This window comes from Heterocephalus glaber, unplaced genomic scaffold (genome assembly GCF_053883595.1).
Source record: "Heterocephalus glaber isolate CG9 unplaced genomic scaffold, H.glaber_assembly_v1.0 deba00001452, whole genome shotgun sequence".
Lineage (NCBI taxonomy): Eukaryota > Metazoa > Chordata > Mammalia > Rodentia > Bathyergidae > Heterocephalus > Heterocephalus glaber.
Window position 1 is genome coordinate 2,371,950 of NW_028258302.1, and position 23,424 is coordinate 2,395,373.

Consider the following 23,424-nt stretch of genomic DNA (forward strand, 5'->3'; position numbering starts at 1 on the left):
GTCCAGGGCCTGCATACTGGTGCCATCTGAGCCGTTCTGGCTTTACTTTACCTGCCTGTCAATATAGTGTCTTAAATTTGAGTTTTCTGCTGACACATAAAGATTACCTGATTTCACATGTGAATGCCAATACCTGCTTTCCCCTGTACATCATCCTCACTGATAGCATTCTCCACATGGGCAGGTACCTCCTTTGGATAAGGCTAGCTCTTCTGAGTCATCACAGTGTTGTGATTGCCTGTTGTGTGGCCAACACCAAGACAGTTACCAATACCTCTCCCATAATCAAACCCAAGTCAGGTTTTGACAGCGCGGTGGAAGTACAGTCAAGGGGCCACTGGGAGAGGCACTCCAGACAAAGTGACAGAGGTGGATAGGAGCTCAGAGCAGCAGATGAGCAGAGGAACACATGGGACAGGGCAGGGTGAACCTGAGCAGAGGCAGGAACGGGACTTTCTTGCTTCTGTGGGATGCTCATGGCCAAACCTGCCCACCCCAAAACTAGAAAGCCAGGCCCCTCAGATCTGTGCCTGGCGCTGGAGTCCTTAGTGGACACTACTCCTGTGCACCTGCTGGGTGCCCCGTGGGTGGATCCTGGCCCCATCTGCCAAGATTTGTCTGGCAGTGGAGGAGAGAGAGGGAGAGAGAGAGAGAGAGAAATGGTGAGAGAGAGACAAAGGCAGGTGTGTCTCCATCCTCAGAAGACCATAGGTGGCCCTGGGCACAGTACATGTGTGGATGGATGGGCTGAATAGGCTCCATCATTTTTGGGTTCTCCCTCTGCCTCTCTGGCCCCTTTCTCTCTCATTCCTGAAAGCCAGCAGCCCTTGACATGTGGCCTCCTCCAGTCCTGTCCTTTGGCACGATCACATGCACATGTTTACTATCATCTGTAGGCAGGTGTCTCCACAGTTGGCATCATCTGCCCAGAGCTGGCTCTGGAAGGTGGCAGGTGGAGACTCCAGGCAGCTTCCAGAGGATTCACCTTGACCAATTCACAGGTGCCTCAAACTCCACTGGTAAAGATATGACTGGTCCCCTCCCCCAGGGACACCCTTCACTCATCCTTTTCCTCACTCACTCTCCACACCCTGCAGGTCCCTTCCTCACCTTTCTGAATGATGAAATCCTTTCATTATTTAGGCCCTTAATGTGTGATAGCTTCCTGAAAACTTTCTGATTCAAGCAGTCCCCAGCACCTGTTATATGCACCTGTTATATCATCGCAAAATTGTCTGAAACCAGACAACACATCCATGATCCAGATGTCCCAATAAATGCAGCACTGTAGAGCCAAAAGAGAACTCACCCACCAAAGATGGCCCAATCCAGCTCCTCACTCTGCTCCCCATGTGCTTTCCTCATGTGTCTTGTCTGGCAGTGAACTCTGGCACACTGCAGTTCCTGTTGGTGGTGATGAATTCTCTGGCCCCAGCCAGATTGTGGGCTCCTCCCCCATGGCAGGAACTGGCTGCTACACTGTTCCCTATGAACTTCATATCCCAGTTCAACATACAACTGGCTCAGCTGTTTGGGGGTAGTAGCCACTTGCTGGACTGAATTCATCTCTTGGTAGGATAGGTTACTCTTTGCGTGAAACTTGTCATTAAGGTTAGCTCTTAAGGAAGAGTGGCAGGGAGCGAGTTAAAGGGAGGAGATCTGTAACATGGGGGCATGTTATGGCCAAGAGCCCCATTGCCTGGGGCATTAAAATTGGGTCAGTGGGAATTGGCAATGCAGCCCACTAAGGCTGGCACTGGAGCCCCAGGAAAAGGAGAGTATAGACAGTGCCTAGGGGGGAGTGTAGACACCATCCTTACAGACCCAATGATCAGAGGGCACCTGGCTTCTCTCAAGCTCCTGTCTCTGGGACTCAACTCTCTGGAGAACTTCAGCCAAAAGTGGAGGGAGGGCTCCCTGCTTGTATTCTAACACTTTCTGTGGTTCAGTTTCCACAGTGGTGTCCTGTGCTCCTCTGTGGCTCCCCACAGTGACCCTCTCCTGACTTCCTGCTAGTAGTACTACCTATGGCCATCCCCAGGTCTCTAGCACCCCAGGGCTGCTACTATTAGCCTGGGGTACCAGTAGGACTAAGAGAGGTGGCAGAGTAGAACTGAAGATGTTGTGTGCCCTGAAAAATGTCACCTATTTGGAGCCCTTCAGAGCCTGCATGGTCTTGTGATAAATAACCATTCAGTAATCAGTGATAGTGTTTTACTGTTTGTGAGGTTATCACATATATTAAATTTTTTGATTCACACAAATACCCTAGGCCTTGGGTATCCCCAAACATCCACATTACATATAAGGAAACTGAGGCTCTGAGTGATTTAAATGACTAGTCTAAGATTTCAACCCAAATCTTTTGACCCTAAGCATCTCATCATTCCCTATACCTGTTGCCTCCCAAACCTTGTTTATCTAGATAAGCCTGCCTCATGAACACCCTTTCTACATGAAACAGCACCAGAAATGAGAAGTGACTCAACACAACCCCTATCCCAGAACTCCCTGTCATTGAGAACACCAGCCTAAGGGTGCGTTTCCCTCCTTTCACATTCTGCTAAAGCTCAGAGTCCCTCTCCTACTATTGAAAATGGGAGAAATGGGAAAAAATTCTAACTTCAGGAACCACACTGGAAAAAGATACTTAGCTTCTTTAATTCTTCTGTCCATTCATTCATTACTCAGCAGGTATGTGTATAGAGCCTTCTGTGCACCAGGCTCTGGGGTTATAATGATGAATGAGAAAGAAAAAGCCTTTCACCTAGTGTTTGGTGTTATTAAGCAAGTCAACAATGAACAGAATGTCTCAAGTAGAGCAAAGGGCCATACAGAAAGAGGAGAAGGCTGGTAGATGGGAGGAATGTGACTGAAGGAACCACATGGTCAGGGGGGACCTGGAGGGGGATGCATAGAAGCTACAGCCCAGTGGCAGACATGAGAAAACTAGGGGAAGAAGGCTTCCAGGAAGAGGGACCAGCAAGGGCTAAGGTCAAGGTGAAGCTCATCACGCAACATTAGGAGACAAGATTCTGTCTTGAGTCTGTGTGCTGTCATCACTGCAGAGCTGTGCCTGGTGGGAGGAGCATCTGGGGACCCTCTGCATGTATTGTGGAAATCCCGAGGAAACCATACAGAGGTCTAGGCTTACCATCGAGGAGACTCACAGCTGAGCTTGGAGAAAACCAAGAACTGCTTCTATTCCAGCCTTACTGAGAAATGAACATGGCGTGCAGTAAGGGTTTTAGCACAGCAGACAAGAAGGAGAAGCCCAAATTCACTGATCACAGAAACTCTTTACCTTTGACTCCAGTAATGGCAAAAGTCGGGGGTTTTTTCTAAGACTCCATGTCTATGATTTTTAAGGAATTTCTATTAGTTCATGTTTGTAGTATGTAATGATTACATTTATCATGGGGAGTTGGTACATGTAGTTAGCACATCTTAATTCTTTTTACTTCCATATTTCTGATTTTGAGAACAGTGCTGGGGTTTCTAGTTTATGTTCTGCTATCAACTCATTGTTTCCTTGATAAAGTTTCTTATCTTCCATAAACTTTGTTTAATTAATACTGTTTTAAGTGAAATAGGCAGATTAGATAATTGCTAAGGTTCTTAATCTTAAATGAATCGAACAACAGTTTTCATTGTGTCACAGCTTTTCTGCCTCTGCTCTGGGGCAGAAAAGTGCCTGGTGAAAGTGAGTCATTGGTAGATCCTTTAATGTAAGACAGGTGCTTGATGAAAACCAGTGGGTCTCAAAGTTTCCAGACCACAGCAGCAGCAACACCTGCAAACGTATCAGAAACATAGATTGTCAGCTTTCACCCCAGAGCTTCTGAGTCAGGAATCCTAGGAGTGTAACCAAATGTCTGTGTTTTAGCAAGGCTTGTAGATGATTCTGATGCATGCTAAAGTCTGAGGGTCACTCATGTAGAGTGTGTGCCTCAAAATTTGGAGCTACAAGAGATAGATTCTTACATTTCAGTTCTTGTCATGGCTACAGCATATGATTGCATTTGTATGATGTTTATCTAACCTAGCTGGGTACACTGTCCTGTGGCTGCAATGCAGGGGGAAAGTTCCTGTCTCACAGTGGGCTTGGTGTCATGTCCCACACAAATGGATACATGTTCCAGTAGAGCAGGCACTTAATTGGAGGAGTGCAGAGTCTTAAAAGGGGCAGGCTCATCCCAGAAGTTTCACGCAAAGTGCTGCAGGATTTGCTTCCATGGAGATTGACTGAGGTCGTATAGTGTGTTAGCTTTTTGTTGCTGGGACAAAATACCTGAACAAAACAACTTAGGAGAGGATGGTTTTATTTTGGCTCATGGTTTAAGAGGGTTCAGTTCATGGTCATCTGGTTCCTTTGTTTCTGGGCTGTGATAAGGCAGAGCTTTCACTGTGAAAGGGCGTGGCCGAGGAAAGCTGCTCACCTAATGGCAGCTGGGAAAGGGTAGGGGAAGGGGGGACAGAGAGAGAGAGAGACAGAGAGACAGACAGAGAGAGACAGATAGAGAGACAGAAACTGATATTGACAAAGGGGTCTTGGGGCAAAGTAGGTCCTTCAAAGGCATACCCTGAGTGACCTACTTCCTCCCACTGGGCCCTACTTCCTAATACCCCATTCAGCTGGGAACTCATCAATGAGCTAATTGATTAATGAGGTTAGAGCCCTCATGATCCAATCAATTCTCTAGGCTCCACCTCTGAACATTGGGGATCAAGCTTTTAACACAGGAGCCTTTGGGGAACACTTCTGTTTAAACCACAGTAAGAAGTTTCTTGATTATAGTTAGTTTTTGTGACTTTTTAAAGTATGAAATTGGTCTGGATAGGTAACTCTGCTTGCACTTGTGTTGTGAAGATCAGTGTGATAAAGGTCTTGGGTTCCTTACAAAAAGTAGCCTGAGGACCCTGCTGTACACTGATTTTGAATTTCTGGTCCAGTTTGGCTTCCCTCATCTAGCTGTCCACTCATAACTAGAATGAGGTAACCAGGAGGTCCAGATCACCCAGGACTGCCCCGTGTTTCCCCTTCCTATCCCTCTCAGTCTGGTGACTCGGATTTGGCCCTGCGTTTCCCACTCCTGCTGCATCTTACCCAGTCGAGGAACGAAAGGTCTTGACACCTTCCTGAAGCATGGGAAGAAAGGAGGTTCTGAAAGCACAGATCCAAGACCACCAGAGGCCGGGGACAGCGATTCCTGGAGGGGCCGCTCACACAACACCAGGAGCTGAGGAGAACTGGAGCAGGAGGAACATGGGCCCAACAAGGGTGGAAGTAAGTTTATTTCTCTGGTGGGTTTTACAGCCAGTAGGAGGTAGAATATGGGAGGCAGGGCTGGAAGGGCCCCTTCTGGGCCAGAGGGTAGAAGCTGGGAGACAGATGGGCAAAGCAGGAGGTGACGAAGGCATGGCGAGGAATCTGAGTGTCCAGCCCAGGCTGATCTTGCCTCTCTGTACATACCTTCTGCCCCTCCTTCTATATTCTTTCATCTATGATGCTGCTGCTCCTTCCTCCCACCATCTACCATCCCAGCCTTGTCAAACTGTGTGTGCTCTTCCTCCTCCCCCTGCCTGTCATAGCCCTCCCATTCCCCACTCACGTTCCTTGTCTCATTGCTACCTGTGATTGACATGATGTAAACAGGGCACCAGAGTCCAGTTGTGATAAGTACTCTCCCTTTTTCAGATACCAGCAATTCCAAAAGTCATCTACATCAGTGCCCAGGACGCCCATGCAGAACCCACTGAATGGAAGAAAACGTGGTGGCTGCTTCCTCAATTTGCAACTGCAGAAGCTGGAATAAGGGCCTGAGAAGGCAGAGAAGCCACATGAGTCCAGTCCCAAAGCTGTCAGAGTAACCCTGAGGGAACTGTCTACTGAATTATGACCAGTTGTGCCAACAGACATTGAGAAGAGACCTCCTTTCCATTGGCTCCTATCACACCTGGCTGCCACTGCTCCTGGGATCTGGACCATCTTGTATCCACCTTTGAGCGTCACTTCCTGTTTCAGCTGTGGGAGTTCTGGTCCACTTTCCCTGTGAAGAAACCTTCACTTTTTCCTCCTTTGGAGTTCTGGATTAGACTCTTGTACCTGGAACTGGGTCAAGTTAGGCTAAACGCACCTCTAGGCATTCCTGTTTCTCAGAAGTTGTCAAGTTCACATCATACCTGTTTCATTGGTGACCAGGGGTCCACTTCTAGCAGATGCTACCTGGCCTGGTCAGTATTTTTCATGGTCATCTCTTTAGTGCCTTTATCTCATCCCCTGCCCAACTCAGGTGAGACTTGCCCAGTGGTGACTTCTCTCCTGGTACTTTAGATAGGGAGAGAAAATGTGGCTTGGTGGATCTGCCATCTTCTTCAGTTTGGAGGCAATTGGAGCATGGCTCCATCTAGGGAGGAAAATGACTCCGAAAGAGACTGTCCTTATCTCAGCTTCTGCCCTGTTCTACTCTCACAATCCTTATTCTTGCCCTTTGTGCCTGTCGTAATGCAGGAGAATTGTGGTTTTCTTTTTTCTATTAAATATAACTGTAGCTATTTTCATTATTGCAAAACAGCACAAGCTTATTACGAAAACATGAGAAATATAGACAATAGAAGACAAAAAATATTCCCAAATTTTATCCCAAAGACAAGACAACTATTGATTCATATAGTTATACAATATCATACACATATACTACATATATTTATATATTTAATGTGACTATAATATCACAATACCATTTATATTCTTTGATAACACATCTTGTCATTTAATGTCTTATGAATATATTTCTATAGCAACAAGCTCAGCTATACTGAAATTTTAAGAGTACTCAATTGTATATATGCCCTCATTTATCTCATCTCACATAGTTTAATGTTTAGGCTGTTACCTCCTTTTCTATATTGTCATTAATGATCATGGATTTAGTTTAATCTTCCTATAATTATTTCCGTAAGGTAAATCCTTAGAAAGGGATCGAAGGATGAGTAGTAAAGGTTGCAAAGCTCTCCGAATCTGGAGCCAGCAATAACTGCTCAGACTCCCTTAAAAATAAGAGCTCTAGGAAGGCCACACATGCCCTTTCCCAGATTCCTTCCCATAGCTACACTTGGGCAGCCCTGACTTCTTTCACCTTGCCCTGAACGGAGAATAGCCCTGAGAGATGGCTGAGGAACAGGTAGTGAATGAGCGAGTGGTGGTGTCAGTTTGGGTTTGGTTTTTGGATAAACTTCACAGTTCCTCATTGGATGCTGAGAAATGATTATTCATTCATGACCCATTTATGGAAGAGCCATTGCTTCCAGATGCCAGGCTAGAGGCTGAGAAGACAGAGATGGATTAAACAGGAATTCTTCTCTCAGGAATAGCACAGCCTAGGGAAGGAAGGCCCGTGATAGACAGCACACATTTACTCCATGATAAAGAGGAAACGTATAAGATCAGTAATATATCTCAGGGAAGAAAACTGGAACCATCTAAAATCCCACAGGGAAAATATGAGGTTCCTGCAGTCTACTAGCCCATTCATCTCAGCTAACACCTTTGTGTGGATCCTTTGGTGGTGAGACTTGCTCGCTTGTGGTCATCCTTGCTAAACACAACCTGCCCAAAGGCATTGACCGTGTCCTTCCTTTGCACCTCTAGCAAACTGGTACCATCTTATACCATGGCTTCTGAAATCTGTTCAGTGTAAAATCCAAATTAGAGTAAACAAAATTAAAGGTAAAGAGATTCATGAGTTGAAACAAAGACTCAATGTTTTATGTATGTAAGAAAATTTGCATTAATTCATATCCTTCTGCCTGATAGAAACTTTCTCAGATATTTCATTATAGAAGAAACAATCACATTCCAGAAAATGTGGGAAGTAGAGAAAAGGAGAATTATCAGCCCATCTCACCATCCTAACCCAGGGCAAATAGCATTCTAGTGACCTTTGCCCTGAAAAATTTGTATTAAGATGGTGTTGAGGACAAGAGCTAAGGAACATGTGAGTTTTTCATCTCCAATTTTATTGTGAATAAATATATCTGATAGTGAATTATATTCATGTAGTTCAAAATTCAAAAACACAAAAACAGAGACTGAAAAGTCCATGAACCCCAGCCTCTATTACTTGGAGACATCCAGGAGTCTCAGTGTCTTGTGTATCCTTCTAGAGTTTTTGTGCATATTAAACCATGCGTGTTTATAAAATATGAGTTTTGACTAGAGGGCTTTGGCAAAACTGTTACCAAATGTCCTAAATTTAGCTAAACTATCTTCAGTAATTTTAATGGCAGGCCTGAGGTACAGATGGAGAAGAGAAAAGGATGGAGAGAGCGAGAGAGAGAGAGAGAGAGAGAGAGAGAGAGAGAGTGCTCCTGAGGGAGAGCGTGAAAGAAAGAGCAATCTTTCATTTATCCAACTAGTATTTATTGAGCAGATATTACATCTCAGATATTATTCTATGCCCAGGTGATACAAGAGTGAAAAAAATTCCCTGACTTCATGGGGATTAAGAATGGAAGGTGGCAAACAATAACCATAATCAAAAAGTAAATTATAAAGTCCATCAGAATGTGATAAGCGTTATGGAAAAACACAAGTGGGGTCCAGGAGATGAGGCACATCAGGAGACAGTTTTAACATGAGTGGTCAGGGAGGGCTTCACTGAGGAGGCCTTAAAGGAGGCGAGAAGATGGGCCCTGCAGATACTCAGGGAAAGGGCACTGCAGAGGGAAGAAGCAATGCACAGGCCTCGCAGCAGAAGTCAAGGCCTGGAGGTTTCCAGCAGCCAACCTCCTCCAGCTCCGGGCTGTTCCTGGTAACCTGTGCCCGCAGCTGGCTTCCCTTGGAGTTCAGGTCAGGCCGGTGTGTTTGGGCCATAGTGCTAAGCTTACTGTATACTAGACGTCAGTTTGTCTTCTCTCTAAATTTTGATTCTGATGCTTAATTTGACTCCTTCCAAGGTGATTCTGTGGTTAGTCTGAATAAGGAAAGGAGAGGGGCAGTGTTATTGTAGTAGGTAGACAAGGTTGACATTTGGGGGTCCTGGCTTTTAAACCAATTCTGTTTTCAAGTCTTTTGTCAGACACATTATTCAACCTTTCCGGTCCTCAGGTTTGTCTCTTAGGAAACAAAAAGAATGTGCTTAGTTGGCTTTAGGGCTGTCCCTACCATTGGTTTTCAAGCTCTGTGACCATGTGAGCAGTCCAGGTAGGAAGTGGCATCAGATGACATCTAGCAACACCAGGGGACACAGAGGAGCTTCTGCCTGCAGAGGACTGTGTGCATGATATGTGCCGCCACCTCGTTTCCCTTCTAGACTAGAAGAGCCCAGACCAGAAGAGCCCAGACCATCCTTCAAATAGAATATTTCACCTGAATAAGCCCAGAATTCCCTAAGTGAACAGAGGAGACATGGGGACACGGTTAATTGCTTTGTTCTTGTGCCGTTGGCAGTATGGTTCCCTTTAAGCCCAGAAGGGCTCCTTTCCCCTGCCCCTTGGCGGAGCTCATTCTCCATATGCAGTAGGGGTGGCATGCTGGGGCCAGGGCTCCTTGTTTTGTTCCTGTGGGCCACAGAGGTCCCCTCCCTGTTTAGTGTCTTCCAGTTGGACACAGGGAGTCTTCGTCTACCTGGGGAATAAGACACTGAGGAGGAGGGAAGCGTGTCATGGACACCACTCTCCTTCCAGCAAAGTCACTGTGAATTTAAAACTCAGACTGTGTGTAAGAGGTTGTGGGGGCAGAAAGGGGCCTTTGGAAATTTCATTTGGAGGCAGAGGTGCTAAACATGAATAGAAGCCTTTGCTTTGACTCTCAGAGGGTGAGTCACCTTGGTTATAGTTACTCTTGGTTATTCCTTGCTTTTTCTTTTGTTATCTCCGCCCGCACCCCCGCCATACCCACCCATCTTTAGCATTCTTAGCTGCTTTTCTACAGGTCAGCTGAAAAGTGACTTGCAGAATAGGGCTTCTCTTCCCCTATTGGAGTTCATGGGCATTATGTTTCCTAGCACTGGGAGGAAATATACACGACCATGCACTTTCCACTCATAAAGGACCCTGAGGTATTTAATTGTGAAAATCAACTTCTGATTTATGTTACTTTCCCAGTGCCTTTTCTTTACACACATATGAAAATTGCTCTATTACTTCTTACATTTCATGCAGTGCCCTTTGTCTCCATCAACTGTTGTGGAGAGAAATTTTATTTGGAATATTCATAACAAGTCTATCGCTAATTATCACTTTAACAATGTGTTATGGAGTGTATCCATGCAGTCATCTGGAAAAGCACATATGCCATGAAATTTGGGGACTTGCTGTGTGCTGTAGGTGCCCAGTCTCAGTGTTTCATCAGATCTTTGCTTGGGGAGGAGGTAGAGGTGCTTTGTGAGGGAGTATGGAGGCCTGCATCCTGCATTCCTGTCCTCATAGCAACAGTTTCCAGGGTGACTTGTTTTTGAGTGTAAAAAAAACCTTAATGTGAAACAAAAACCCTTCCCTACTCTGCAGCCCTATTACGGTCAGCCCAGGTCAGTGCCAGGTAGACTGATCTTAGCCACAGAGCTAATCGCAGATGAAGACCCTGCTGTTCTTGGTGCCATCCTGGCACTCTGGCAAGAAGAGTGGAGCTAAAATTGCCACCTGGTTGGCAGGCCTCAGAAGCAAATGGAGAGTGACCTCAGCATGTCAGAATGAGAAAGGAAAGAATGCCTCGGCGTTTCTTTCTTCCTGCTCTCTTTTCTCTGGGAAAGGAGAATGGACTCACACTGGGTTTCTTCTCCAGGATTCTCAGTGAGTCTGGGATTTGGGAGGCTAGAATCATATTTTTACCAGGACACATGGAGCGCTTCCCTCTGAAGCTTCCTGATGGACATGGATGAAGCCCCAGAGGCTGCCTCCAAATGAGGGCAGAGTAATGGAGCCTAATGGAGCACAGCTCCTAGTCTGAGCACAGTCCTACCGCAGGGATAAATCAAGCAGCCTTTAGGTGGGGCCAGGAAGGGGACAGAGGGAAATGAATGACTGTGTTGAGCTCAGCATGACTTTGTGGATCCTCTGAAGCTTTTAACTAAGTGGAGGATTCAGACTCAGGAATTTACTGAGGAATATGACTTGGAAGGATGGAAAGTTGCATCTGTTATAACAAGCTTTTAAGGATGAGTTTTCAGAGCACTTGGAGCCTGGTTTTGTTGGATGTTACTTTAGAAATAATAACTACTTATTATTTGTTAAGTGCTTACTCAGTACTAGGCACATTGTTCATCATAATCAATAATACCTAACATTGATGGAGTATTTGTGATGTACCAAACTCTCAAGCACTTTAGATTCTGACTTAACTAGGTCCTAGAAGGAAGCCCCCATTGGAGCCATCACTAATATGTAGAGAAATTGAGGCTCAGGGTATTAGATAACTTACCAGAAACACTAAGGAAACCAGTAGCTTTAGGTCAGTCACTTACCTGTTTCAGGACACAGAGCACAGAGGCTTTCCCCCTTTACCCTTTATGAAACAGCAGGAGAGGACGGGGGCTGTATCTCAGTGGTAGAGCTCTTGCCTAGCGTGTGCAAGGCTCTGGGTTTGATCCCTTGTACCACAAAAACAAAACAACCATAACAACAGCAAAACCAGCAGGAGAAAGTGCTGAGAAACAGCAAGAAAGTGGGGCACTGAAAGGGGACAGGAGTCTGTGTAGCCCTGGGTCAGTGCTGGTACAAAGCTGGCCTTATGACCTGGGTGCTTTGCATCTGTTATAATGCACTGTGAAAACCCAGTGTTAGCTGTTGTCCTAAAGAACTGATTCAATAAACCCTACATTTCTGGACATTTGGTTTCCTTGTTTCTATTTGGGTGGCACTAGGATTTGGGAGGAGCTAGTTGGGAATGTATTTAAGGAGGAAAACTTTGGATGTGGTTTTAGAAACAAGGCACCACAACCAGACTGTGATGCAGGCTTCATCTGTGGACAGGTGTATGTGGACAGGTGCATTGTGCAGGCACCAGCGCGGGCAGAGGAAGTGGTAGGTTTGAAGGTAGCAAAATAGGGCGGCTTTGTTGTTGTCTGGCATGGGCCCTGCCAGGCCACATCCATTAACTATGCCAACACCACTGCTAATAGGTGGGTGATTCAGCTCCTTCCTGCATTTTATTGCCCAACAGAGACTTTAATAGCCTTTTGATTTAGCAAGTTAACAAAGTAAGCTCTCAAGCTCCACTGTTTAACACCAGCTGGATGACCCTGGGCCTGCTGCTGCCTGGAGCCCTCTGGTACAGTCTTTGCATTGAAAGAAGAGAAAGCTGTGGAATTTTCAGGCTCTCCTCGAGAGCTCCTTTTGGGGCAGCCCTGCCAGCCCAGCATGCTTAGACCCCTCCGATGTCATATGTCGCCCCCGCCCCCATCAGTCCAGCCGCAGAAGAGATCTGTCTAGAAGTTAATATCCCAGGAACCTAAAGGTTGGGTGTCTTTGAGGAAGAGTGTCAGATGAGAATGTGAGGGTTCCCGGATGGGGCTCTTTATTGATTTCCTGGAACTATTGTGTAACAAATTATCACAAACTGGATAATTTAAACAATAAACACATTCTACCACAGTTCTAAAAGCCAGAAGTTTGAACTCAAGGTGTTGGTAGGGCCATGCTCCCTCAGAAGGCCCTAGAGAAGGACCTTTGCATGTCTCTTACTGGCTTCTGGTGGTTGCCAGTGATCCTTACTGTCCCTTAGCTCGTAGACACATCACTCTGTCTCTGCCTCTGTGGCCACACAGCCTTCTCCCTGTGTACGTCTTATAAGGACACAAGCTGTATTGGATTTGGGGTCCACACAACTCCAGGATGCTCTCATCTTAACTAGTTACAGCTGGAAAGGCCCTGTTTGAAAGCAACATAAGAGTCTGAGGTTCTGGGTGGACCTGAATGTCCAGGCCCTTTAAAAGCAAGTGAAAAGAGGTAGGCCATGTGGTAGCTGATTCACACAGCTAGAGAGAGGTGGTTTCAGACAACACTTTCTGGTACAACTTTGTGCAGTGATGGGAAGGCCCTGTAGCTGCACTGCTGAAAATGTGGCTAATGCGACAGAGGAACTGAATTTAGCATTGTGATTGATTTAAATTAAGTTAAACAGTCAAGTCATGTGACCAGGGGCTACTGTTGCAGAGAGCAAAGCCCTCAACCAGTGAAGGTGAACCTTTTAGAAACTGAGTGCCCAAACTGCAACATAGAACCTACTTATTTATCGCAAAGTGCCAACACTGCCATTAAACCCGAATACTGAGGCTTTAGTTTAGAAAAGACAACTCATATAATAATATCTTTTGTCTTGAAAGAAAAACAAATAACACACGTGTCATAGGTTCACCACCGCTGCCCTAAACCCTCCTGAGTGTGGAATAGGAGAAGGAGACGTGAAGGCTGTCAAAGTCTGGGCAGGGCCATTTGCATCCAGGATGGCCATCAGCTGTTTAGGATGCTGATCAAGGTCTGCAGGGGTCTCTTTCCGTCTCCGGCTAGAGGAAGGACATCACATGGGATCTCAGCACACAGGACAATGGTCTCGGGAGTTCTTAAACCAGCAGCACCTCTTCCAAAGGAAGTCATTTGTACTTTTGACATGTAGGACCATTAGTTGGAAGAGAGGCTGATTTGGATGGAGGTCAGAGACCTTCATAGGGTTCCACCTTGCCTTCTCTTGAACCCTGAACCACAAAGTGAGGAAATTATGGTTGAGCCTACCAACCATGTGAGAGAACAAGAAATGGAGGTTCAGAGAAGTAGAGAAACTTAACAAGGTCACAGAGCAAGTGGTTTGATGAATATCGTTATCTTTGGATTTCTGAGGATCCATTCCTGGGTCCTTCTAAAGTCCTTGATGCCCTTTTTGAAAGAAGATACTCAGTCTACTAGTCAGCTACTATGAAAAAACTACTCTAAGGTCAGATGCAACTTCTGGCTTAATCACAACAGAATTAATGTTTGTTCGGTTGCTGGTTTTGTTTTGTGAACTGGCTGAGATCTGTAGGTGAGTATTATGCATGGGTACCCTTTCCAGGTGCCACTCATCAAATGCACACTATATGCCATTACAGGCTGAGTAGAGTCCTTCATTTCATTGTATCATTGAATCTCCATAGGTTGGTGATGTTGGTATTACTGATCCCATTTGGGGAAAACTGAGGCTCATGGGAGTGGGAGGCAGGGTTCCCAACCCATGCCTTTTGCTCAGGGAGTTGCTGTCTCCTTAGAAGGATGGTAAAGAAATATAAAATATCTGTCATGAATTAGGAAGAATGTCCTAAAATCTCAAGGTGCCATTTAAAGGCAAAGACCAGTGTGGCTCGTGAGGGAAGGAGAGGCCAGACCAGGAGGTGACCACAAGCAGGTACAAGGCAGCCAGGCATCCCAACGCAATGCTGTGGTAAGAAAGCAAGGAGTAGAACAGCGTTGTGGAAAGTGAAAACCGCCTAGGATGTGTGGGAGGCTGGAGGCAGATGGGTGTGGATGAGAAGGGCAATAGGAGGGATCCTTGTGTGATGGAAATGCTCTGTCTTTTCCCTGTATCCATGACTTGCCATGATATTGTGGTATAAGGTAGTTTTGCAAGACGTCGGCATTGGGGGAAACTGGGTGAAGGGTACGTGAGAATTCTATGTGAATCTATACAAGTTTAATTTTTAAAATATATACAGAGTCTACTCCCAAAAATGTATATACACTCCAAGAAAAGAAATATAGGATGATGTTTTTCCAACCCTCGTATGGGGGATCCTAGAGGATGTCGTATATCGCAGAAAACCCACTCCACTGCTAGCCCTTAGAGAAGAAATTAAAAGTACACGTGCAGCAATTTCAATGACCAAGGTTACACAAGCAGTAGTTGGCTGTACTAACAAAGTTCTGGAAGCCAGTGACCACACTTTGGCCACCTCTTGTAACTGTAGAGGCTGAAGGTAACTTACATTAAACTCATGATGTCTCAATAAATTTAGTATTAAAATATTTATACAAGCTTTTCTTTTCTTGAAGTGCATATACTTTTTTGGTGAACTCTGTATATATATGGGAGAGAGAGTGGAGTTCACAGACCCCCAGCCCTTCACCCCTTGCATGCACTCCAGGAGAAGCTTGCATGGTGTCTTTTTGCAGCAAGGTATCTTCAGGTGTCTGTCCTGGATGCCTTTGGGCAGGACCAAGAGGAATACATGCCTGAGAGCTAGGCAGATGGCACTCGGAGAGACAGATGGCCAGAATCCCCAGAGGTGGGAGCACTCACTGAGCACCTACTAGGTGCCAGGTGCTGTTCCAGGGCTAGAGACTGAGGTTAGGAAAGCTGGTGCAGCTTCCCACAGGTTTGCATTGTACAGTTGAAGACAGATGTAAACCAGGAACAGGGCAATGCCAGGTGGTGACAGGTGCTGTGAAGAAGATGAAAGAGCAGAGTGTGACAGAGTAGCTGGGGGCTGCTTTTGCTGGAGCAGTCAGGGAAGGCTTCTTTGAGGAAAACCTAAGTGAGAAGGAGGCAGCCATGGGGACATGTGAGGGAGAGTATTCTATGCAGGAGGAAGAGCAGGTGCAGGATCTCTGAGACAGGAATAAGCTTGTGCACGAGGGGCAAGATGAAGACCATAGGAAGGGAAGCACTGGCATTGGGAGCTGGAGGGCGATGAAGCTAAAAAGACAGGCAAAGGCCAGATCCTATAGGCAGGTGCTTGCAGATGTTGGTAAGGAGTTGGTATTGGGAGTCTCTGGCAGGTCTGAAGTAGGTACATGGCCAGCTATGTGTGGATGGGTTTTAGAAGGGCAGGAGTGGAAAATAGTAGACCACATTGTACTACTGCAATGGTCCATGCAAGAGGGCAGTGTCATGAGTAGGGCTTTGGCATTGGCATGGGAAACCTGTTGGATTGGGGTTGCTCTGAGAGGAGAGCTATCAGAGATTTGCTGGTGGTTTACACATGGATGCGATGGCAAGAAAAAGATCCAGGATGATTCCCAGGTCTGCTGTTTCATTCTATCCCAGCTAACTCCAAAGGACTGGTCAGAGAATGTCCTTCAGAGAATAGCACTAAAAATAGATGAGAATTGGGCTGAGCCTCAAAAAGTGTGGGTTGAAGGGGTGACCCCCTCACCAGTTTCACCACTCTGGTCCTTAGGCTCTTTCTTGCTGCAGGGAGCAGACCTGCTCTGCTTTTCTTGTACATGGAGCTGATTGTAAGATGGTGGTGAGGTGAGGGGGTTTGGCAGCCATCCTGGCAGTGGTCCTGTGACACCCAGGAGAACGGGGGCACAGTCTTCCCCCACCTAAGCAGCTATCAGCAGACATCATATACTGTCCATGTCTCCACTGTTCTGAGCCAGCTGTGGTTTGGAGCCCCCTGCAGACATGCTGCCTCCTCCTTCACTCTCTGGGCTGCACACTCCAGATGCCCTGCAGGGAGAGTCTCCTAGGATTGGCTGGTCCATCCAGGCCATGTCTGCAGGGCAGAGGGCTCGGGCCAGGCCATTGCCAAGGCAGCTGGAGTCCTTGATGCATCCCCCAAAAGCCATTGCCTTTGACTTGTTCTGGGCCTAGTTGTGGCCCAAGCATCATGGAACAGAAAATGTGCATAGCAGCACAAGTGCCCGGGGCTGGGTGTGACCTCCAGAGGTGTGGCAGGCATTGGCATAGACGTCCTGGACACAAAAGCTGTGCAATTCAGGAAGGCCAGTGTCCAGTGGATGAGAAGGACCTAACATGTCAGTAAGGTGGACAGCTTCTGTCGGCAAAAGTGGGAGGCACGCAGAAAATAACCTTGGATTTGTGTAATAGTATCTCTTGTGATGTGGGATTAATTTTATCTTTGGTGCTGCATCTTTGGTGGCCCAGGGAACGCTGCATTTCTCCACTCTCTTCCGTCCATCAAAGTGGCTCCTCAAAGAGCACTTCTCACATTCCTCACCCCAAGGATAGAACAGAATCACCTCAAGCACAGAACCATGGCCCTAGGGGACATGGCCTTCACCTGCTTCCTTTTTATCTGCCTCGCCTAATTCATCTTTCCTTTCTTTTTCTCCCTTAATCCCTCGAAGTTAGCCAGGGAGGGGCAGAAAGGAATCTTGGTTTTTGTCTGACTCTATAGGAGTACAGTTGCTAGAACTGAACTGTGTTTCCCCTAAATTCCTAGGTTGAGCCCGAATCCTACTGTAAGTGTATGTGGACAGAGGCCTTGAGGGGGGAAAGGGTCCTGCAGAGCACTGGTATTCTTAGGAGAAGAGACGCTAGAGGTTGCTTCCTCCCCTGCACACACAGAGGAAAGTTCATCGGGGTCAGACAGAAGGCAGATGTCTACAAGCCAGGAAGAAAGTCCTCACTAGACAGCTAATCCTCAGAACCTTGATCTGAGACTCCGCAGCCTCCAGAACTTTGTGAAATTACACTCCTGTTGTTTCAGCCAGCCAGTCATTGGTATTTTGATGTGAAAGAATGAGCAAACCAAGACAATGATATTTTCAAATAAGTTGTTTTCTATGTACCGAGAGTTTTTTGATGTGTCAAAATTTTTTTGGTGCTCACATGCTAGGGATCAGTTATTCTGGTCCCCAAGCCAGATAAATTAGATAGCATCATTGCTACTGCAGAACCCTAATGGCTTCACAAGTAGTTTATAATAAAATCGGAGACTGTAACATGATCAATGTGACCCTAGCTTTGCCTGCTGCTCCAGCTTCCCTTCCTAACTCCTCATCCCCCGTTACTGCTGTCCTTCCCCCAGCATGTTCCCACCCCAGGGCCTTTGCATTTGCCATTCCTTCTGCCTGGAATGCCTTTTTGTACCATTTCATTTCAAATAGCAGTCCCTAGCACTTTCTATTCTCTTACCTTTATTTTTTATTTTTCATAACATTAATCACTACTCATACTATTTATGCATAATACTAACATGTTTATTTGTTTATGTCCTCCACTGGAATACTTCCACACCTTGAAGCTTGAAGTCAGCAGAACCAAGGAGGCTCTGGAGCCACACCTAGCCCCTTCCCAAGCCAGGGATCCTCTGCCCTTTCTGTGAATGGTAGTTACACACCAGGAGGCAGAGTAAAGTACAAAGCTTTGAAGTCAGCTGGTTCTAGATTCAAGTTTCACCTCTCTTATTCACTCTTTTGTGCTTTGGGCTAAATTCCTTGGCCTCTCAAAGTGCTCTTTCCTTGCCATGAAGATAGAAACAATGCCATCCTATCCCTTGAGTTTTTTCCTTCTGTAACCCTCTGGGCCTCATGTATAGTTGGTGAGTGGACTAAAGACCTCAAAAAGCCACCTTCTCATATAGCTTTGCAGAATGTAGAAAGCTTGAATCAATGACCTCTATGTATACTAGCAATGCCAGAGCTATAAATCAGCAACAGGAACAAAATATTGCTGTCAGGGGGGCCATCTGGAGATCTCAGAGGGCCCCACTTTGAGAATTACTGCTGGAGCATTTACTCCTATTGATTTGTTGAACCCATACATTTTGGCCATTGGCTTTGGGAGTTCTGAGAGTGGGAAGCCCTTCACTTTGTTTGTCATTAAAGAATACCTGATGGGGTTCTTTTTGCTAGATTGTTGTTTCTGTGTCTTCCACCCCCAAAATGGAGCGCCTTTACTTACATTTGTTGAATCTGTGCCTAAACCAGAGCTCAGAGTTCAAGGCTGTCATTTGCTCTAAGAAAAGGTTTGTTTCCCAGAGTTTAAGTGACAGGCACAGCAGCAAAGCCTGAGTCCATTTGTAGAACTCAGCCAGGCCTTAAGCTGGAGGGATAATAGAGGTGGAGGGTAAAACAGCAGTGGTTTTGGAACCAGACAGGCTAGGTAGGATCATCTCTGCATTGTTTCTCAGGATGTTAAGTCTCACAGAAGAGAGATACCTTAACCATGGTCTCATTGCTAGTGTTTACCAGAGCTGACCCAGAGGCTGCTCTCTGGAAGTCCTTTTTTGTACATTTGCAACACAAGCTGATCCATCCATATCACAAGCATCCATATCACCTGGAAACAGAAATGCAGCTCACAGGGCTGGTCTTGGTTACTTTCCCATTGCTAAGACAAAATACCCAACACCCTCAAGTTACAGTAGGAAAGGTTTCTTTTAGCTCACAGTTTGTAGAGGTTTCAGTCCATAGTCAGCTGGCTCCAAAGCAGGGTAGCATGGCGGGGTGGCATGGCATGGCTGAGGAGAAAGAGTTCATAACCTAGCAGGCAGGAAGCAGCATGCCCTATTTTGTTCCCTTTTTATTCCATCCAAGGTGCAAGCCTATTGCTTTGTGCCACCCACACCTAGGGTTGGTCATCCCTCTTCAGTAAGCCCATTATCCACACCCAGAACTATGCTAAACCAATCAGTAGACTAAACCAGTATCACACACCTATGATCCCAGGCATCTCCCAAAAGCCCCACCTATGAGTGCATGAGGCTTTGGGAGACATCTGAATCAGTGGTGGTGAACCCATGGCACACGTGCTGCAGCAGGCTGTTTGTAGCATGGAAAGCTCTAAAAGGTTCACCACCACTGATCTAAATGTAAGTCCTAAGAGACCTGATCCCAGATCATCTGATTCAGAATCTGAATTTTAAAAAGATGGCTTGGGTGATTCTAATGCACATTAAAATTGGAGGAGTACATCCATGCACACCCCCTCTGGTGGAGAGTAAAATGGTGACTTGTCCCTAAGCAAGAATTCCCATCTCTATTGGGTGTTGGCACAGTGTTGGGCTAAACAGCAAAGCTCAAGGCCTCCACTGTCCAAGTTCAAACCCTGGTGCCCTGCGTATCAGCTATATGATGTTGCACAGGTTAGGTCATTTTTCTGTGTGTCAGTGTCCTTAACTCTGGGTGGATCATAAGAGAACGACCTCCCAACCTGACTATTGCCTGGGTTAAATGAAATAGCCAATGTCCCCTGAACCTTGCTGTAAGACAGGCGATACTCTTAAATTTTCCATGAGCTTAGACTCACACCCTGTGTTCCAGTGTCAGATCAGTGTTGCTTTTTCCTTACCTCATGGGACTCTAGAAAGAAGTATGACACCTTTTACAGTACTAATGCAAAGAGGTTAGCTCATAATGCTCTAAAGCCTCAGCAATCCCCATGTTGAGCATTCCCTTAACTGCAGGGTTTCCTACGAGAGAGTCTCAGGCTTTGGTTTAATCTTAAAGTTGGCATCTGGAGGCTCATCCCAGCAGATATTGCAGAATGTTCTGGGAAGATCCTTTTCAGCTAAACAACTGATTCTCGTGTAGTTTATAGACAGCAATTCCAAGCTAAGAGACCATATAAAATGATAGGATTCGGGAGCTGTCAAACTTCCTGGTAATCACTACATTCAAACACCTCATTCTGCAGATAAGAAAACAGCTTCAGAGAGGTCAAATGGCTTGCTTAAGGTCACCCAGTTGGTTAATGGCAGGAACAGAGGTAAAAGGAAGGGCTCATTCTCAACCCAGTGCTTCCCTCTATAAATGTGCAGGTGTCCTCTCACTCTTTCATTCAACAAATATTTCTTAAAAGTTTACATTGTGCTGGGTGCTATTTAGAAGCTGGGGAAATAGTGATGAGGACTATAGGAAGGTATCTGTCCTTTGAAGCTTCCATGCTGAGAAAGGAGGAAAAAGTGAGCATGAAAGGGAACAAAGAACCAAATGATTTTGGATGCTATTGACTGCAAAGAAGGACACAGAATGCAGGGGAAGGTGCTAGGAATTGACTTGGGCTGGGAATCTGGCTGGGACAGTATCCTCTGAGATGGCAGATTAGAGACAAGCCATGAATGAAGGATAGGAGTGAGTCAAGCAAGTGTGGTGGTAAGAAGCTTCCAACAAGAGTCAGCTCACTGCTCCCTCCCGGCTCTTCTTCCAGCCAACCATCCCAGGTTAGCTTCCTCTGACACAGATGCAGAGACACTGATCCATCTGCATGCAGAGGATTTCTGGAGCATGGAGGAAGTGGGGATGAGCAGAGGCAGGTGGGCTGTGATGCAATTGCAATGAGGCCTGAGTCTGTTCTATGGAGGTTTTGAGGTGAAATGGCTCTTCAGAGTGGTCCTACTTTGAGGCCAAGGGGCCAGGTCTTTGTCCTCATGGCACTGATCAGTTGCTGGATACAGACTGATCCTGGGAAATGCGGTGGTCTTATCTCAGGCAGCTCCCTTCCGGTGAAGGAACTTCCTGGGGGAGGGACTCGCATGTGAGCTGTCAGTGGGCCATACCCCACCACTGGGAGACAGAGGGAGGGGGCTCTGCTCTGTCACCACCTGCATCCTCCACAGCCCTCACCTGGGTCCTCAAACTGTTCCTGGTAGGATTCTCCCACTGCAGGAAATGAGGACATCTGTATCTTGGCTTATGTTTGCCTTGTCTGAGTATTCATTTATTGATCACAGAATTGTTGATGTTTGCTGTTTTCTGACTTCTGGGCTAGGTACTGTAGCGACAGAAATGAATTTGGTAAGTTTCCATCCTGGAGCTTACAGGACTTGGAGGGGAAAAATACAAGTAGATAGAGACAGTTACACAGGTATTTTTGAGCAGTGAATTATCTCAGAATACTTCTGCTGGGAGGGAAGATGTGGTCACTTCAACCTTCAAATCCATGGGATCAATGGGAGCTTTTTTACCTGAATATATCCACTTTTATATACCAAACAGGGGTCATGGAATTTTATAAACCCATTTGATTAGCCTGGGAAGGAAGGAAAGCATGAAGGGAGAAATAAATGAACTTGTACACCAATAACAAGACGAATAGTGACTAATATTTAATTTGCCTTACTGTGTGCCAGGCATGGTTCTGAAAACTAAGTGTGAATGAGCTCACAAAGGCCTCTCAGTATTTCTACTAGAGAGACACTGTTGCAGATGAGGAAACTATAATAGAAATTTCAGAGTTCTTGGGTCTTTTTTTAAAATTAGGAACATAAATGCATGTTCTGCACTTTGATTTGATTCTATAGGAAAAATTGAATTGCTGGAGTATTTAATATATGTGTTAATGATCTAGATCTATAGCCTCCAATCAGTCTATATCCTCTGTCCTTTCTTTAGCATTCACTGAAACTGCTGCTCTGGCTGGGATGGAGTGGGGAGGAGAGGGAGCCTGAACCAACCCATTCTCCAGTTTCCCCGCCCACCCGCTCCCCAGCAGGGTCTTGGACATCATAACTGGAACTTTGGTGGCACCCAAAAATAATGTAAAACCCAACTAATCTAGAATCCAGCACTGATTTGCAGGTGATAGGAAATTGGTGAAACTGGCAAATAGTGGCAGGGAAGAGGTGCCACCATGCCAGCCAACAGGGTGAAGAAGGAAATGAAGATTCAGAAAAAACATCACATGGGTTCAGGTTTCAGCTGGTGCCAGTGAGGATATTCAGTGAAACGCTCTTGGTGACCACTGGAAAAGGTGAATTTCATGTAGATTTGTAATAGAACAAGAATGCACCTCTTCATCTGCTGAGGCTCATGCTTCTTACCTGTTTCAGTCAGAATTCCCTGATCTTTACTGCCAGCAGCCCCCCCCCCCCCAGCTTTAAGACAGCCTGGCTACCACCTTGCCTGGGGGTTTCTCCCACCGAAGAATAGTAGAGGTAGGAAAGCGCTTTGGGTAGAGAAAACAGCTGGGACTTTGGAATCTCGCAGACAGCTGTGGCTTCTGTGTGACTTGGGAAGAAGCCATGCTTCTTTGCGCTTCTCTATCTTCATCTGTAAACCAGAGGCAATAAGATGATAAGTCCTCCACTAAAGAATGAGGGGATTAAAGTAACCAGATTGGTGCCAAGTTCGTGGCAGTGTGTGGTCACTATTCATGCAGACTACAACTGCCTGAGCAGATTTGAAGTCAGTAACTTTTTCCCTGGTTTTATTAAAGTAATACATTTATATAATATTTGAAAAACATATGCACCCATTATCTTGCTACCTAACAACAGCCACTGTTAATGTTTTGATGTATTTACTTTTATGCTTTTTTCTGATAAATGATTTTTACTGTATTTATAGTTCTAGATTCTCTTGACTCATCATGAACATTTTTCCATGTCAGCTATAAGTTTTGGGAGAAAAAAACATGATTACTAGTGGCCATATGATATTATATTATTTGGGTTTATCATTATTAACTTAGCCATTTTCCCAACTGGTCATTCAAGATGTTCCTTATTTTTTGCTCTTACCAATGATCACTAATAATAAACAAAATATTCTTTAAGCCCATCTCTGATTATTTCACTTGAATAAATTCCTAGGTGTATATTACTGGGTCAGAGGGAATATAAGGCCAAACCAAAAGGTTGTATCAGTTTACATTCTTGAACTGGGCTTTGAAAGAGGAGCAATTTCTGAGGCTACATTTCCTGTTCTGTAAAATGTAGATAATAGTATGACCTTGACAGTTTCCTCAGTACTGAATGGTTTGTGTAC

General features: G+C 45.6%; 1 protein-coding gene across 8 annotated transcripts in view; it reads left to right on the plus strand.

Annotated features, from left to right (window-relative positions):
• Positions 1-23,424, plus strand: part of Hivep3 (HIVEP zinc finger 3) — a 466,671-nt gene that overhangs the window by 170,519 nt on the left and 272,728 nt on the right. For 7 of the 8 annotated variants that reach the window (XM_087214964.1, XM_087214967.1, XM_087214968.1 and 4 more), the window contains 2 exons: positions 5,058-5,287; positions 5,699-6,234. The exons of the other annotated variant lie outside the window; for it this stretch is intronic. The gene's annotated coding sequence lies outside the window, so the exon portion shown is untranslated. The remainder of the gene's footprint in view (positions 1-5,057; positions 5,288-5,698; positions 6,235-23,424) is intronic. 8 annotated transcript variants of the gene reach the window in all.